The 16,398-nt window shown below is 42.0% G+C and overlaps 1 protein-coding gene across 2 annotated transcripts in view; it reads right to left on the bottom strand.

The window, feature by feature from the left end:
• KCNH1 (potassium voltage-gated channel subfamily H member 1) overlaps nt 1–16,398 on the bottom strand; it is a 180,020-nt gene that overhangs the window by 16,066 nt on the left and 147,556 nt on the right. The gene's annotated exons all lie outside the window — the stretch shown is intronic.

The following is a 16,398-nucleotide window of genomic DNA, read 5'->3' as shown; positions in this document are numbered from 1 at the left end:
TGATACACATACAGAGAAAAATGTCAATATTCAGTGAGATAAAATGGCCTGTTTCATGGACGACATCACAGGCCCAGCACATATTGCAGTGTTTCATGTCAGCCACACAAGTATTTATCAGCAGTTTGAACTGTTACTTGTGCAAGACATCCTTTCTGATACAATTGGTGAGAGTTCACCCTTACAAGTTTCAGATAAGAGATCCTCAATACAATTTGTCCAGTGATTTCAGACACGCTAAACTTTTATTAATTTCTCCTGAAGAAAACACCTGCTCTAGGAGAGGAAAACCAGGATAATTCAGCAGGAGAGCATTGTTTCTTCACAAGCAGACTGAAACCCTCATTTTTAAAATATTTACTATCATCTGTATTCAAAGAATGACAAATATTTGAATATTGAAAACCTTTAAATTTTGAAGATATTTACCAGGAGCAGTAGGAACCCCAAACTCCAGACTCACTGAGACCATCAAAGGAGAGTCTAAAAGCCAGCTTTGACCCAGCCTTTGTTTGTATCACACCTCTCCCTCTTATACAGACATGGGCAGATACACAGTGGTTCACTCATCCCCAAATGACTTTTCAATCACCATTCAGGCTGCATTTCCAACCCGTTTTGGTAAAAGACTTTGTTTAGAAAAAGTGTGTGCTTGCATCTGACTCTCGGGACACCACGGTCATGGTTTTGTCTACCTTTTTTTTCCACGAGTAGTTGCCAGTACTCAAAGACAGCAAAAAGCAAATTCCCTTCTCCCCTCTGCCAAAAGGATTTGAACACCCCTTTAGGAAGCACATCTCTTGTCACCACATTATGGGGACAAAACCTCAGTTCAAACTCTGATGTGCACAGAGATGCCATGAGGGAAGCTCTCCCTCCCCTTCCCCCCCTTCCCAGAGCTTTGCCCCGTGATGAGGTGACTGTGATGAGATTCCTGCCCACTGCAAGTGAGACACAGGCCAGGATGGCTGAGGTTACCCCAGGGAAAGCTGCTCCAAGTCTACCCTGTGTGTCATTTTGGAAACACACACAACAGGACATCACCAGAAGGGTGGGATCCCCACATTCTAGCTCCTGCTTCAGCAAATGCCTCCACCACTGATTCAAAACAGAAAAATCTCAGCTGGGGAGACAATGACACCTAATCCCAGAACCCTCCTGGACAGCAGTTTTACCATTCTCTTCATCTTCTCAAATCAGTGAAAAAAATTAACTTCCTGAACCTGAAAACGATGCCAGTTTTATTGAATAGTCCCCTCCTTCTGCTCTGCAACTCTAACCCTTCATTTCCCCGAACTAAAATTTTCATTTCATCTTACAGACAGCTTTTCATTTAAGCTTTCTCCTCTTCTCCTATTTTTCCACTTCACTGAGACAATGCAAAGCATTTAATTTTCACTGGAGAGGCAGGCAGGCTTGAAGAGTTCAGCTTCAGTAGCTGAAGTGAGGAGAGCACAGAGTGTACGCTGCCGTGGTTCGTGCTTTTAAGGGATCAATAAAATATTGATTGTTTAACTATCGTGCTTTGCCATCTCTACCTTCCCTGTTCTAACGTCACACTGGGCTAAACTTGAATACTTCAGGTGACATCTCCTTGCTTCCTCCTAAGGAGCACTGTAAAATCAGTTTTCTCCTTGATCCCCTGTCTGAGATAAGAGAGAGACGTGGCACAGAGCTCACCCTTGAGCAAACTGCTTCTCTTCCACTGGTAGTACTGGGACATTAAGCCTTCACCTCTAAGCATCACTGAAATGTGATACATTCAAGTTTCAGAGTTGTGCTAGTATCCAGGAGAAGCCACCACCAGTGCCATACCTCAGATTAGGAGTGCAGAGAAGCTTTGTAATCTCAGCTTAACTCCTCCTCACACTGCATCACAGGCTCTTTAGTTCCCCATGTGCATTTATGGTTTATATTTACACAGCATAATCTTCTTATTTTTAAAAGAAGAGAGGCATCTTTCAAGGAGCTTGTCATATTATGTTTTGTTACCCATTTCTAGTCTCATCTTTCACATGAAATGATTCTTATCCCAAGTGTAAAATGTAAAACACCACCATCCTCATCAGAAATAAAGTCTGTGAGCAGTATGCTATACTCTCACTTTCCTGAAAACAGGAAGAACTACAGCCATGGAGAGGTTGGAGAAGCTGCTGGAAGTCAGGTGGGTTTCATGTTGCCACAGAGCCATTCTGCTTTGTCACCACCACATTGCAAAGTTGTGCTTGAGGAGAGGAAGGCAAAGGTTTGCCATGTCCCTCATACAACTTGGGGGACATAACCAAGGCCTCAGGCACTTGAGATCCAGTTGGGAATGGTTCCCAATGCAAAGCAGTACCTAAGAGTAGACATTTCAATGGTGCTGTAAAATTTTTCTGTTATGACAATGATTGTACTTGACTACAGTATACAAATTTGTTTGATTGCTCAGAATTAAGAAAACAAAGGCAAAAATCCCTCTCTTCCTGTCTCCATGAGAGCACTTCTCTCCTTTCTGCTTTCTCTTATGCCTTTGTAAGGCATCTAGTCTGCAAGAATTACTAGTCCCAAAATTCACTTAAATTTGTCCTGGTGAAAAGATGTGTGATCCTATACTAGAAGCATAGGCTGAGACATTAGAAATATTTATCAAGGGAAGGAAATTATTTCCTTAGCAACTGAAGAGTGCAGCAGACACTTCAGCAGTTAAGTAAGCAGACTCCACAAAGAGAGTATTTCAATATAGTGGAAATAGTCATTTCATGAAAAATGCTATTTTGAGATCCAAAAAAGACAGTGTTATCCAAAATAATGTTAGTCATGGATCTAAACTCAAGGAAAGACAACAGCAGATATGGCCAGTGCATCCCCCTGAATCTGAGTAAACAAGGCTTAGATCAATCTGTTATGTGTGCACACCTGACAAAGACACAGCTGGACAATCTAACAGAGAGCTCAGAGAAAATAAAAGTGTTTGCACAAACAGCAAACCATGCTGGAGAATCTCTTCCTGACATTGTTTTCAACTAAGAGGTTACAATCCTCAGAAACACAGAGCAGTCATCATTACATAACCAGCACCAGAAACTGAAAGCTGGATTTTGGCAACAGCTTCATCATCCCACAGAAATGAAAAGTGCTCTTAATATTTTACATAATGACTAATCATAATCCTAATCAAATGAACTGCTTTTAAGACCATCTCCCTTACTGCATAATAACCCCATTTCTCATGGGAACTCTTTCACCAGTTTGAATTTGCCACCTAACTTCTGTTAGTTGCACCCACTTTCCTGTGCCATCACAACTCATGGGCAGGTGGCCCCAAGCCATCGCGGTGTTGTTCTAATTGCAGATTATCCCGGGGCTGGGAAGGACTGACAGATTTGAGAGACCCAGTGGCTTGTCAAAGATGCATCTCATCCTCTACCCCTGCTGTCCTCTCAAATGCTCCTGAACTCTCCCAACATGCATCTTCATCACCAGTCTGCCCACAGCATAGAATTATATCAGGCTTTATCTGGCCCTGTGCTACTGATCACACAGGGGCCTCACTGCAGAGATTTTGGCACCAGATTCATAAAAAGAAGCTACAGTGCTTTCACACTTCCAGCAGGTTTTTCAAAAGCCAACAGGAAAAAAACATTTTTTCTTGAGATGAAACAGCACAATTCCTGTAACTCCTGGCATGGGGACTCCATGTTGACCCTGCTGAAGCAAGCCTATGGCACACACATACACCTGGGTTACTCTGCACATAGTGTGCATGCTTTTAATTTATCCATTTCCCAACACTTGCAGCTACTATTATATCTACCAAGTAAAATCTAGAGAAACTTTAAAGATGTGACTTCCAACCCTCCCTTCATGATTTTTATCTAATGCTGCACTTTCTAGCACATACTTGACTGCAAAGGCACAGAAGGGGCAGAGATGGTGCACTCATTACACCAGCACACTGGCAAATCTGCTTCATATTCAGATGGAAACCATTTGGCTCAGAAGCATCATTGCATAGTAAATCAGCTGTAATTTCCATTATTCTCATTGTGCTGCAGCGGCATCCAGCCCAAAACGCCTGTTTGGCTGAAGTGGATGGAACCACCAGGCAACTGCTGGATCCAGCTTTTGTTCTTCAGTGACAGAAGGCTCTGGAAAATGCTATCAAGGAGGGCATGGCAATGCTGGCAGAGACCATTTAATCTCCCTAAACTCCAAAAGCTGCTCACTTATAACTTGGATCTGATGCCAGCTCTCAGGACAAGAGTCCTCCTGGCAGGATGCCAGTACTGGAGCATCTCTTGACATGCTGCATGCTTTCATTATGTGGAAAAGCTGTCCTCCAGCTCAGTGGTGGGTAATGAGCTCCCCACTGTGCTCCTCACCTGGGTGCCTGTCCCCATCCTCAGCAGAGCCCTCACAACCACCAGCCCCACAAGCAGAGGGTGACACATCAACATGTGGGGTAAGAGTGGTGTCCTCGCTGCAGGGCAACATGGAGAGGAGGAGGCAACAAGCTCAAGGGCTCGCACTGCCTCCAAAATGTGTCTGAGAACAGTAAATACACTGCCTGCCTTTGCCCTCTCAAAGCCAGGTCTTGCACCAAAGGAGGTCAAGAATTAAAATATTTGCCAACATCCCTCTTCTCTCTCTCTCTGCTCCCCAAAGCTCAGAAGCAGAACAGACAGGGCACAAAAATCTTTTTTCCAGCACACAAAGTTGAACACACAAGGCCCCTCTCTCATGCACAGACAGTAGGGAGTGCTGAAGATCACCAGTTTCACCTGCAGCCCATTTATGTCTAACACTGTGCCAGGCCTGAAACTTCTTAGAAGAGTTTGGGGAAAAGAAAAAAAAAAAAGAGTTTTGAAAAATAAAATAATAAAATAAATATATTTGACCTCTCAAATCCTAGAGGGCCCTTGGGAAGATTTGTCAGAAATGTCCTATGCTGTTGAGCATGGGCACTGGGAGGAGCAGGGGCTGTCTGCATGAGTGTGATGAGCAGGGTGGTGGGAGGTCTGCAGGCAGAGGTGCAGACCTTGGCAGCACATGAGCCCAGATGAAGAGGCATTCCTGTGCACACAGAGGCAATAACTTCCCCAGCAGACCCAAGCTATAAACTGTGGTTCAGCTGTGATGTTGGACTAAATGAAAACACCCTTTGACAAGTGGTGCTCAGGAATCTTTTCAATTTTAGTTGCAAATTCACTTCCCCCCCCTCAAATAATCTGTCTTACCCAGCTAGAAAAAGCCCAATCCAGCTGCTATTAGATATTTTTTAACAGGAGAGTTTATGAGATCTGGATTTTGAAACAGATTTTGTCTTTAATATTCCTTTTACTTAGCATTTGCTGTTTCATACATGACTTCTTAGGAAATGTGGTTTATTAATAAAGAGGATTATTTCTAGAACATTAGTTTGCATTAAACCAACTAAAATTCAAAGTGCCGCTCTTCAAAATCACCATCCTCAGAATACTATAAATTGAAAAGCTGTTGCTTCAGTAAGTCATACAATTTTTAGCATTTATCTTAAACATGACTATGTATCATCACCTGTTCTGCAACCCAGCTGCCCCCAGCACACTGTCTGGAACTCAGTTTGCTACAAATAAGAGTCTCAAAACCTGCAGGTTTATCTTGCTTTGCTTTTTTTTTTTTTTTTAATATACATTTATAGCATCTTCATCCAACCTTCCAATCTTGCTCAGGTGCAGGAGTGATTAAAAGAAGATCCTTTAAACTTTGTTATTAGAACTTGTCCCCTGTGAGAGGCCCAGGTTTGCTGCTAAAGGGTGCAGAGCTGCCTGTGAACAGCTGGCTGCCTGCTGCTGCTCTAATGTGCAGACCCAGAAGGACTCAGCAGAAGCACAGGATGCTGCTGCCATCATTCCCTGTTAGCTCAGTTAAATTACTTCACAGGACATACTGTAACTAATCAGCACACAAACCTCATCTTTGCTCAACTCAAGAGAAGAGGATTCCCCAGAGAGAAGAAGTTTTTCTGTCTTAATGGATGTTTGGCATTTCATATTGCATTTGATTATCTTCTTAAATACATCATTTGCTGGATACATCTACCATATCAGAGCTTCAAAGAAGCAGTCATCAGGCAGATGAGACGATTCAGATAAAGAGGAGAATACTTTTAGCCTGTACCTTGGGTGCAGGGAGAATCTAGGCTCATTTCTGCATCACAGCCAGCTCTGAAAACACTTGGTCCTTGTGCCTGCATTGGTTATTGGGAATGCATCTTGCCAAATGATCTCCAGCACCGGTGCTAAAGCCGTGAGTCACTCCTGATTGCGATTTTCCAAGGCATTTACCCACTTCAATACAACATTCTGTTCTTGTTCTCAGAGAGGCTTCTTCACGCTCAAACCTGTTCAAGGACAAACCTACTCCAGCAACTACTGACAGCAAAGCAGTGCTGAGACACCCCAAAATTTGTTGTTGCTGTTGGCTTTGTAGTTGGTTGTATTTGTCACAGACCTGTCAGAAGCTGAGCACTGCCCCGTCAGTGCCGCACACAGGGCTGGGCTGGGCTCAGAGCCCCGATCAAACGGGAGGCAGGGAGAGGAGGGAGCAGTGCAGGGCTCTGCTGCCAGCTCCCTGCAGCAATTCACTGACCAATCACCTCATCTCAGATGGGAATCTCTGCTCAACCCCACTGAAGTGGGAGTATGAGACAAGGCTGTTCAGTATGATGGCAAGGGTACCTCAGGTGAGACGAAGAAGCCTCCTGAACTGCATGAAAACATTTTGATGGCAGTGGGGACACCTGCCAAAGAGCTGAAATCAAACTCCAAACAGACCACATTATCCTTTCTCTACACACAGACCATTAATTCTCCAAGCTGTAGTCTGGCATGATGATGCCATATCTATTTTATGGAAAGGGAACAAAAGACAGAAGAAAATAAATTATTTCTTAAAGGCTGCCAGAGGCAGGTTTTTGCAGATCAGAGATGTAGACTGGTATCTCCCAAGTCTCACATAAATACACTGCACAAAGGTTGTTCTACCTCTTGCAGGCTTGGACTAAGTGATCAGAAGCATTTATGATACCAGGCACATACTGATACCAGGCACTGCAGAGGTCCTTGCAGGACCTGAGTGCTGCCCAGTGTCTACAGACTGAGGCACTGACAGGGTGATCCAGCTACGCCCCACTGAGTTTGTAGAGAGCCACACACAGGAGGCCAACTCAGAAGGCTTCTGGCTAACCAAAATGCCTCTAAACACAGCCACAATTCACAGATCAAACACCCAAGTGGAATACTGACTGGCCCACGTTCTCACTTTGACTGCAGGAATAAATCAGGCAACAAATCTGCAAATGCATCATACACTGCATTGAGATGTGTTTTGCATGTAAGGGAACAAGGACTGGGATACTTCAGACTCCCTGTGGCTGTTGGCAGCATCTCATCTGTTTTTTGTTTTTGTTAATTTGCCTTGACCAAAGGCACGAGGGTCAGGAGGCAGGACAGAGCTGTGCTCACTGCTGGGCAGGTCAAGCACTCCTGGGCAGCGCAGGATGCAATGGGAAAATTCATCACCTCTGATGAGGCCATTGCTCCAGTGAGGTCTTTTAACTCTGATGGTTATAAAAGGAGACCCAAATGCCTGAACAGGTGAGGATGGCAGTTGTACTTTCTCCTTTATGCTCTCAAAGCTGAGATAGGGTGTGCACTCTGCTGCATGTCTTCTGTCTGCCCACACTTCACTGACAGATTGAGCCCTAATTTTTGAGTCTAACTATAGCTGATGGCACCCTCTTAGCACTGGCAGTTTTAGACAACAAGCAGATGTCACTGTGCCTTCTAACACATCGGTGGACACAGCTTTAAAGCATCATGATTTTGTTGAAAACTTCTCCAGTTTGTACTAGTATTAGAAAACCAAACAAGCAGAATAGAGAAAAAGTTCGAAGTGTTTAACAGACAATGAATTCTGCTTCACAACACCCAGGAAATACATATCACAAACAAAAGGTTCAGAAAATCAAAGCCTGGCTTCAGCTGAGGAACCATCCATACCATTTCAATTCCTGGTCACTTTCTATCAATTCTGTAAATATCTGACAGTCAAAATGTCTCCTTCACTCTGTCATCTATAAAAAATGGTCCCAGAATCAACAAAAAATAATTGTCAGAAGAAAAACATCCCAAAACCCAACAAATAATTCAACTAGAGTAAGTGTTAAATTTTTACAGGAGTTTTCATGCTGAGATGAATCACCATACTTAAACCCCTCTGCAGGACGATTACAGCATATCTCTTAACTTTTTAGGTCTTCTCTCCCTATCTAAAAAGATCCTTTTTTAAGATGAGATCTGGATTGAAGTTCAGCTATTGTGTCTAGGTCACTAAAGATGTTTGGATATGCTCCAGCAATCACTGTCCTCCTCACAGAATACTCCAAGAAAAGAGCATTCAAAAGCTCCCACTGATGTAATGACAGTGAAGAGGAAGACAGAAGGTGTATGTGAAGCTCTTCATTCCAGCTGGAAAACTAAGCACTGTCAAAAAAGCACCTTCCTGCACACATAAGAATCAGTCAAAAATCCCAGTAAAATCCTTACTTTAGGATTTGATCTAAAATTTATAAGCAACAGCAGTGAATTTCACCTTTTTTGCAGGTTTTGTTTTGGGTTTGGGTTTGGTTTTTTTTTACTACCGATCTAGGCTGTGGAATAAGCTTTAGTCACTCAAACACCTTTTGCCTGGGAGTCTTAAGAAGATTCAACTTTGTAATAGCTTCTGAGGCAAGGAAAACACTGCTTTTGCTGCCTGACTGGAGAGTAAAGAGAGTGAATAATCAGCCTAGCCTTTAAACTAGATGCCTGCAGTAGAATGAAAAGCAATCCTTGTTTTCCCAGCAATACAGGATGTTCATTGTAAGAATAAATGTTCAAAGGAGTCATATATGCTTGCAGAACAGTTACAGATAGTGCACTGAATGACCAGTGCAGTAAATAAATTACTTTGACTTGTGTAACACAACAGGAATAAAAAGTCCCTACTTTTAGTTCATTGTGATGGGCTGCTTCCAGGCAAAAAGAAAGATATGGTGGTAAAGCATCAAACTGCTACCATCTTAATAGAAAAGTTCATTTATCCAGTTTGATTTAAAAGCTTAAACAGCTACATTCTCAATGGAGCTGAACACCCTCAACCTCTCCATTGCTCAGTGGCTACAGAGTGCTGCTCATCACTGACCTTAAGCAGATTCTCAGCCCCTGAAACCCCCCAGGCATCCCTCCCTCACACCCACACACCCACACACCCACGCACACACGGAGGCAGGCTCAGGAACTGCCCTGGGGGAGGCTCAGGCAGAGCTGCAGCACCAAGAAACCTCCAGCTGTGGCTGCCTCTGCCATCCCTCCTGTCTGCCTGATGTTTCTTATGAAAGCCCTGTGCTCTAGCCCAGGGCTCCTGTGTAGATGAGCAGTGCTGACTTCACCTGGAGCTATTTTTCACAGGGCTTTGCATGACCTGTCTATCAGCCAGCAGCATCCAAACCCTGCCCAGCCAACAGAGCCATTTCCCCACGGACTTTGGGGGTTGCAGGAGCTTTATGCTTTCCAAAGATTAATGAATTCCCCTTTGCAGTGCCCTGTGACATTTTACTACCCATTTACCCACAGAAGAAGGATTGTATGTCTGCTCCTAGTACGTACTCATGCTTTATAATTAAGCCAGATTGTTTCTGTAATATCAATACATGCAGTTCAGTTCATCCTTTAACTTAAATCAATATGGATCCAAACAGGTTATAATTTCTATACAACAAAAAAAAAAGAAAAGAGGTTTGAGACGGAGCATGAACAGCTGTATGGATTTTGTTGAGCCTGAAGAATGGCTTTGTTAAAAGCACGGAAAGTTGCACATTTTCAAGTAGTCAGAAAAGGATGGAAACGTCATCAGCTAGTGTCAGTGCAAGTGCACCTCTCAGGAATGCCAGAAACTAAATAGGACTGGGGAAATGATTAAAGCATACTGCAATGCAACCCTCAGACAGACACCCCAACCCATACTCCATTATATGTTAGAATTTAGGGAGAAACCATTGAATTATGCCATAATCTGTCTTCTTGTAAGATAGGTGTTTGTCTTTTTTCTAGGCTGCTCTTTTGGAAGAGCCAGATATGAAGGAGAAATAGCAGTTGGAAGCAAGAGATTTCCTGAGAATAAGAATTTTATTTTCAAGAAGTCTTAAAAACATCCAAAAGAAATAAAACTGTGAGTGCATTGATTTTTTTTTTTTTTGTAATGAGAACCATCCCTTGAAAATAAAATAATTTAAAAAACATTCCCCAAAAGCCTTTGCATGCTAGGCCAGTAGAAATTTTCCTTAAGTCTAAGGAAAACTGAGACAGAGCACAGCTATTACTCAAGAAGATGTGGCTTCCGCAATGTCTGCGCTACCAGTTTGATACATTTACATTGGAGAATGCTAAAAGCCCTGTGCAACGGAACAAAAACATAAGAGGCATGAGTCAGCAACAGGACAGGATCATCTTTCTTTTGATTTGAAAGAGCTTGAAGAAACTCTGAAACACAGAAGCATTCAGATGTAAGCAATTTGAGGAAGATTATATTTTTTTCAATCTATACAGCAGGACTGACCAGACAGAATTAATGGGTATTTTGCAAAAGCCCTGCAGTCATAGAAAGATGATTCATGCTACATTGTTCTTATACAGCATAAGTGCATGGAAATCTGTTTATCATATTTAAATGCTACCCTATATTTACATTGTATGCAAGATTTCATGGGATCAGAGCAAGAAAGCTTTCCTACACTGAAAAAAACATCACTTGTGTTTTATTTTAATGCAAGTGATACCAAGCAAAGAATAGTCTGACATGCCCATACTGTGTCATGCCACCCTCCCCCTGGAAAGAAGGAATTCTCAGCTTTCCAAAAGGTACCTGCTGTAACTCTGCACTATGGAGAGATCTGATGGGGATTTCATTCAATGAGATGGCTAATGGGGATTTCATTCAAAACAGGCAGTGCGACACCACTGAGCTCCAGTAAGGAACTACTTCCACTGCTGATGACAGGATAATGGAAGAATATCCTGGACAGATAATTTTTTGAGAAGAAACTTTCAGTTAATCACATAATGTGGAAAAACTGTACTCAGCTCATTTCAGATGGTACAAAAAGGCCAGATTTCTGAGACTGGCCACACAGAACCACAGGTTTCCTCAGTCTCCAGACTAGCTCCACCCCAGTGGCATTCATAAAATCATACAACCATAGAATAGTTTGGGTTGGAAGTGGCCCTTAAAGGTCATCTAGTCTGGGCCTCTGCAATGAGCAGGGAAATCTTCAACTAGATCAGGGTGTTTAAAGCCCTATCCAATCTGACCTTGAATTTTTCCAGGGATGGGGTATCTGCCATCTCTCTGGGAAACTTGTGCTTCTGCCTCGCCACCCTCATTGTGAAAAAATTTCTTCCTTATATCTAGTCTGAATCTACCTTCTTTTAGTTTAAAACTAATAACACATGTCCTGTTGCTAACAGGCCCTACTAAAAAAGTCTGCCCCCATTTTATAAACCCCTATTCATACTCTCCTATTCTTAGTTTTAGAACAACATAGTGGGAACATCTCTGTGAAGCATCACAACATGCTCCTAAAAGAAAATTGCAAGGTAAACATGGAACAGAAGCCAAACTTCTTGAACCAGAGTGAAATTAAATGTCTGACAAAATGGCTGAAGTGAGGTACTGAGTCCTCAACATATCAAGATGGCAACTTGATTGTTTGGTGCATTAGAATTACATTTTCAGAAGTCAATAAAATCCCTTACGCATGTCATTTCTTTGTTTTGGTTTTCCTGCTCGACTGAAATCTGTTATCTCATACATTTTTAATTATTTTGTCCAAAACAGAACTTATTCTCCATTGGTTCAATCACTCTTTACAATGAAAATTTTAGAAGAGATAATTTTTTTGCCTTGGCTTCACTTATTTTATTCTGTGGGAAGGATGAGGATGCTGAAAAGGGGCTTGTACACCTGCTGTCAGCAAAACAGGGTCTCCTCTGGTGAAATGGCCAATTTAGGAGGGGCCAAGCCCCCAGTCACATCCTTCAGAGGTGGCAGTTCAGCATACCTTCACTGGAGCTACTGGAAATATCTAAAGATGAAAGCAGATACCCCATAACTGAAACCCCTGCTTTCAGCAGTAAGAATAAATCTATACAAAAATCTACACATGGGAAAAAAAAAAAAAAAAAAAAGCAATTTGGGAAGATGATATTCCACCTTTATCTCACTTCACAGCTTGGCACCATCATACTTCTCTTATCAATTTCTCTAAAAGAAGTTTCACAATATCTTTGTGGCCACAAATATAAATGTTACAAAGTATATTTAAAGCTATAGTTGAAGTCACTTCCACAGCAAGCTGGAATCAGGAGGCCAGGGGCTGCAAGCAGCTGTAGTTGGAGCCATTCTGGAGTTCTTAGGACACCTGAGACATGGCACTCACAGGATTAAGTTCTCTACAAGTCACCAGCACGTCTGTTGAAGTGCTACATACCTTCATAGCTTTTAAAGGGAAAAAAAAGTTTTTGTGACAAATTAAAAGATTAAAAATTTTAAGTATCTGACAGCATCTTACAGTGATGTTCAAAAGTTGCCTCCGTGCAGTTATTATTCTGCCTTTATTCACTGACCCACTATGTCACTATTTTATTTCACTATTCAAAACAAGTAAAAAAGTCCAACTGAACAGCAGTGCACAAATGAGTGATTCTGCTACTTATTGAATTAATCTTTAATTTATCTTTCCCATCTGAGGGATGCTTTAAAGAATCAGTGTAGGCTCAGACCTGCAGTGCCAACCTGCTACAAATTCAATTCATAGTTCAGTGCAAGTATGCAGCCCAAGCCTGCATTTTTGAGAGATGTAACTCCTGGGAGTGAGAAGTAGTCAGAAACTCACCTAACCCATTACCATTCTGTCCTGCCTTTAAAATCCTACCAAAGCTGGTGAGGAAAGCAAGTGTGTGCACATGAGTGCTGTTCTGGGCTTCTCTTCCCATTCTACAAAGGAGCTCTTTTGAGGTTTTCTGGTCGAAAGTATAGATGCAGATGTTCAAAATTTCAAAACTGGATGGGTTTCCTTGGAGTTTTTAAAAGTGCAGACATGGAGGAGTTTTGTTTGGTTTTGGTTTTTTAATTTTTTGTTGGTTTAGTAGCTCTGGAAATCAGATCCAAACCCAAAATATAGCACTAGAGATGCATATGGATTTATTATGGGCTTATGGGTTCAGAATCCAAAAGATCATATTAAAACACTTCTCACAGATACACTTTGGGTTTCCTGTGAAGTAGATAAAATCTTATTCCACTACTGTTCTGGTGACTCACGAGAATACAATGCCAATTTTCTTTATTTCAATGCTTTGGCATTTAAGCAGGTAAAAGGTACTGCTCAGGCTCAATAAACTGGGAAATACAGGCCTTTTTGCTCATCCTTATGAGATCAGCAGTAAGGGTACAGCTTTTTAACTTTTTTATAACTGCATTTGTTCAATTGCTGCTGAAAAAAACCCTCCTGTGCTTGAAGTAGCAGATGTTTTTTGCATTATTTGTCCTCAATTCACACATAAGATAAAATAAATGCCATTGGGAAAAAAAAAAAAAACAACAACAACAACAAAAACAGCCAGGACAGAGCAAAGTGAGGGGACATCACAATTGAAACAACAAGATTATGCCTTGCGTGCATGACCCTTGTGTAAAAATACTTCATTTGTTTCTGCACGATGCTACCCCATAAAAAGGTCAGATCTACTGTATTACCAACCTATAAATAATTCAGGGTTCTAAAGCTTCTTATCTGATGTTGAAAATGCAGAGGGCACACAAGAGTGCTTTTTGAACAACGTCTCCATGAACCTTGTGAGCAGAGAATATTAAACTGCCCAGCCCCGAAGAACGATGATGCGCTGGTCCCTGAGCCTGCACAGAGCAGGTCCTGGCTTCCCAAGGTGCCAGGGAAGATCCACTGCAGGGCAGCTCAGCCAGCCCAGCTCCTGCTCCTGGGCTGAGAGCACAGCCCAGGCTGGGCTCAAGAGACAGGCAGAAACCTGGGATTTGCATGGAGGCTTTTTCACACCAGACTTTGGGCCAACACGAGGGAAGAGCCCATGTTTTCCACAATGAGTTTTCATCTAAGTGCCTGGGAGAGGAAGATCCACTTTCTACCATCACAGTCCAGAGCCAGGTATTTATCAGAAACCAGGCTAATATTAACTCCATATGTCCATCTCCAAACCCATACACTGCTGCACCTGAAACATGAATACATTCTGCTGACAGCTCTAATGCCACTACCCATACATTGCAATTATCAGTGACTGTTGCCACTTGCTTTCACTGGTTCCCTTCAAAGAGAAATTTTAAAGAGTAGCATCAAAATTTTTGTTTTCACAACTATTCCAAATATTTTAGCAAACAGTTCTTCATTTTGATGTTAAACATCAAAAGGCTAGTCATTTTACAGTACTTGTCATCTTCTGAAAATTGCTAACAAGAATTAAATCCTCTTTCTTTGTTTTCCTTACTTGTGACTTAGAAAATTCATTCTGATTTTGTATAAAACAAGGAATGAAGGAGATGGCTTTGAAAATGACTGGACTTTATTAGCTAAAACAAAACTAACTGCTTTTCTTTCTCGATGATGCTTTAAAATATTTGCAATAAAGCAAAAATACACCCTTAATCTGTTTGAACCATTTTCCCCCTGTATATATTTTCGCACTGTTTTTATGGATTTAAAAAATGCATCGAGATGAAACATCTGTTTGACCTTAAAGCATACAATCTGTCCATTGTCTCCTATGGAAAACAGAAGTTATATTGATTTTCCAGGTTTTTTTCCTTCTCTGCAGTGAAAAATGGAAAATTACTTCAGCATGCTTAGACCTTAGCCTAGACATGGAGAGCCCAGCTAGCAATTCTGTAGGCTACATTGATTCTTCAGGATTTTTTCTACCTTGCAACTATCTTTTCCCCAGAAGAGATTGGGAACAGCTGCAGGGGATGACTGCTCAGCCCTGACAGGTGACTGTGTCTGTTCCTACACCCCAGACTACAGCCACACGTCCACTTTGGGGGCAGGAGTGGGGTTATGATGCACCTGAGAGGCAGTGCAGCACCAAAGAACACATCAGTGGGATATGGGGGGGAGATGGAGGGGCAGCACCATCCATCTCTACCAACTCATGGGCATGGATTTGCAATACTTTTATCTGAATATGACACTATCATGACTGACTGGTTAAATAGCTGCTGTGTGCTCTACAGGCATGCAAAAAGAAAAATCCTTGGTTTAAAAGAAGGTGTGCTGTACAGCTAGCACACAGAGGCAGCCTGAATTGAATTGCCTCCTCACATCTTTGAGCACACATGGAGAGAAATGAACGACCTGCCCACCTGACCAGGGGCAAAACATGAGGGAGCCAGTCCCTGCCTCCTACTCTGATGAACCACCCACCCAACACAAAGGGGAAAACTCCACTGGTCAGGTCAAGTAACAAACACAATGCTTCTCCTGGAGGCTGCAAATTACAATTTTCTTGGAACAAAGTGGAGAGGTGATAATTTTTTTTTGGACGGCAAATCCTTTCTAAGGTGCTGTGAGGAGCAGCACAGCTACATACTGCAATTTATAGAAAGATGATGAACTGTGACCAAAGCCCATAGTCCCCAGGTTAAATCACTGCTTCTACAGGACTGAATTCTACCAGAGACCTACTGCAATCAATCACATTCTCATAGAGTTACAGCCCCAGAACGTACAGAGGCACAGCAGCATCTCAAATGGGAAGAGGAAAAGGAAGAAAGTCTACAAGCAGCAATTGTCATGACTTTCATTTTCTCAGTTTTATGCTTCCTTTTCACTTGTTTATCTTGTTCCAAAACTCTTATTTCTCATACAAAACAGGAAAGTGGGTCCCAAATGCATTATATAAGTGCCTCAATAATATAGTCTTAAAAATTTAAAATGAGTGCTTACAATGTTGTTTTCATTTTACTTTGGTAGAGAAATAATTAATATTAATGCAGGGAACACAGTATCATTTTACATTCATTTTGTTAGCTGTTAAATTGCTGCACATTCCCCACTCACTCTTATTACTCATGGCTGTTTTCCTGCTCCCGTGGTAGCTGTAGGAGTGAACTCCTGGCTGCTGCCTGTCCACAGCATGTAGCTGTCTCTCAGTCAGCTTCAGAGCATTTGCAGTCATGCTCTGATAAATCTGCCATGGTAGGAACAGGATTTGGACTTATGTTACTTCAGCAGGATCAGAACTAAGCCTTGAATCCTTGCATATGTTACACACACAACACACACGCACACACAAACGTGCCAGAAAG

Source organism: Molothrus aeneus, chromosome 3, assembly GCF_037042795.1.
Source record: "Molothrus aeneus isolate 106 chromosome 3, BPBGC_Maene_1.0, whole genome shotgun sequence".
Lineage (NCBI taxonomy): Eukaryota > Metazoa > Chordata > Aves > Passeriformes > Icteridae > Molothrus > Molothrus aeneus.
This window is presented reverse-complemented; position numbering and strand designations above follow the sequence as displayed.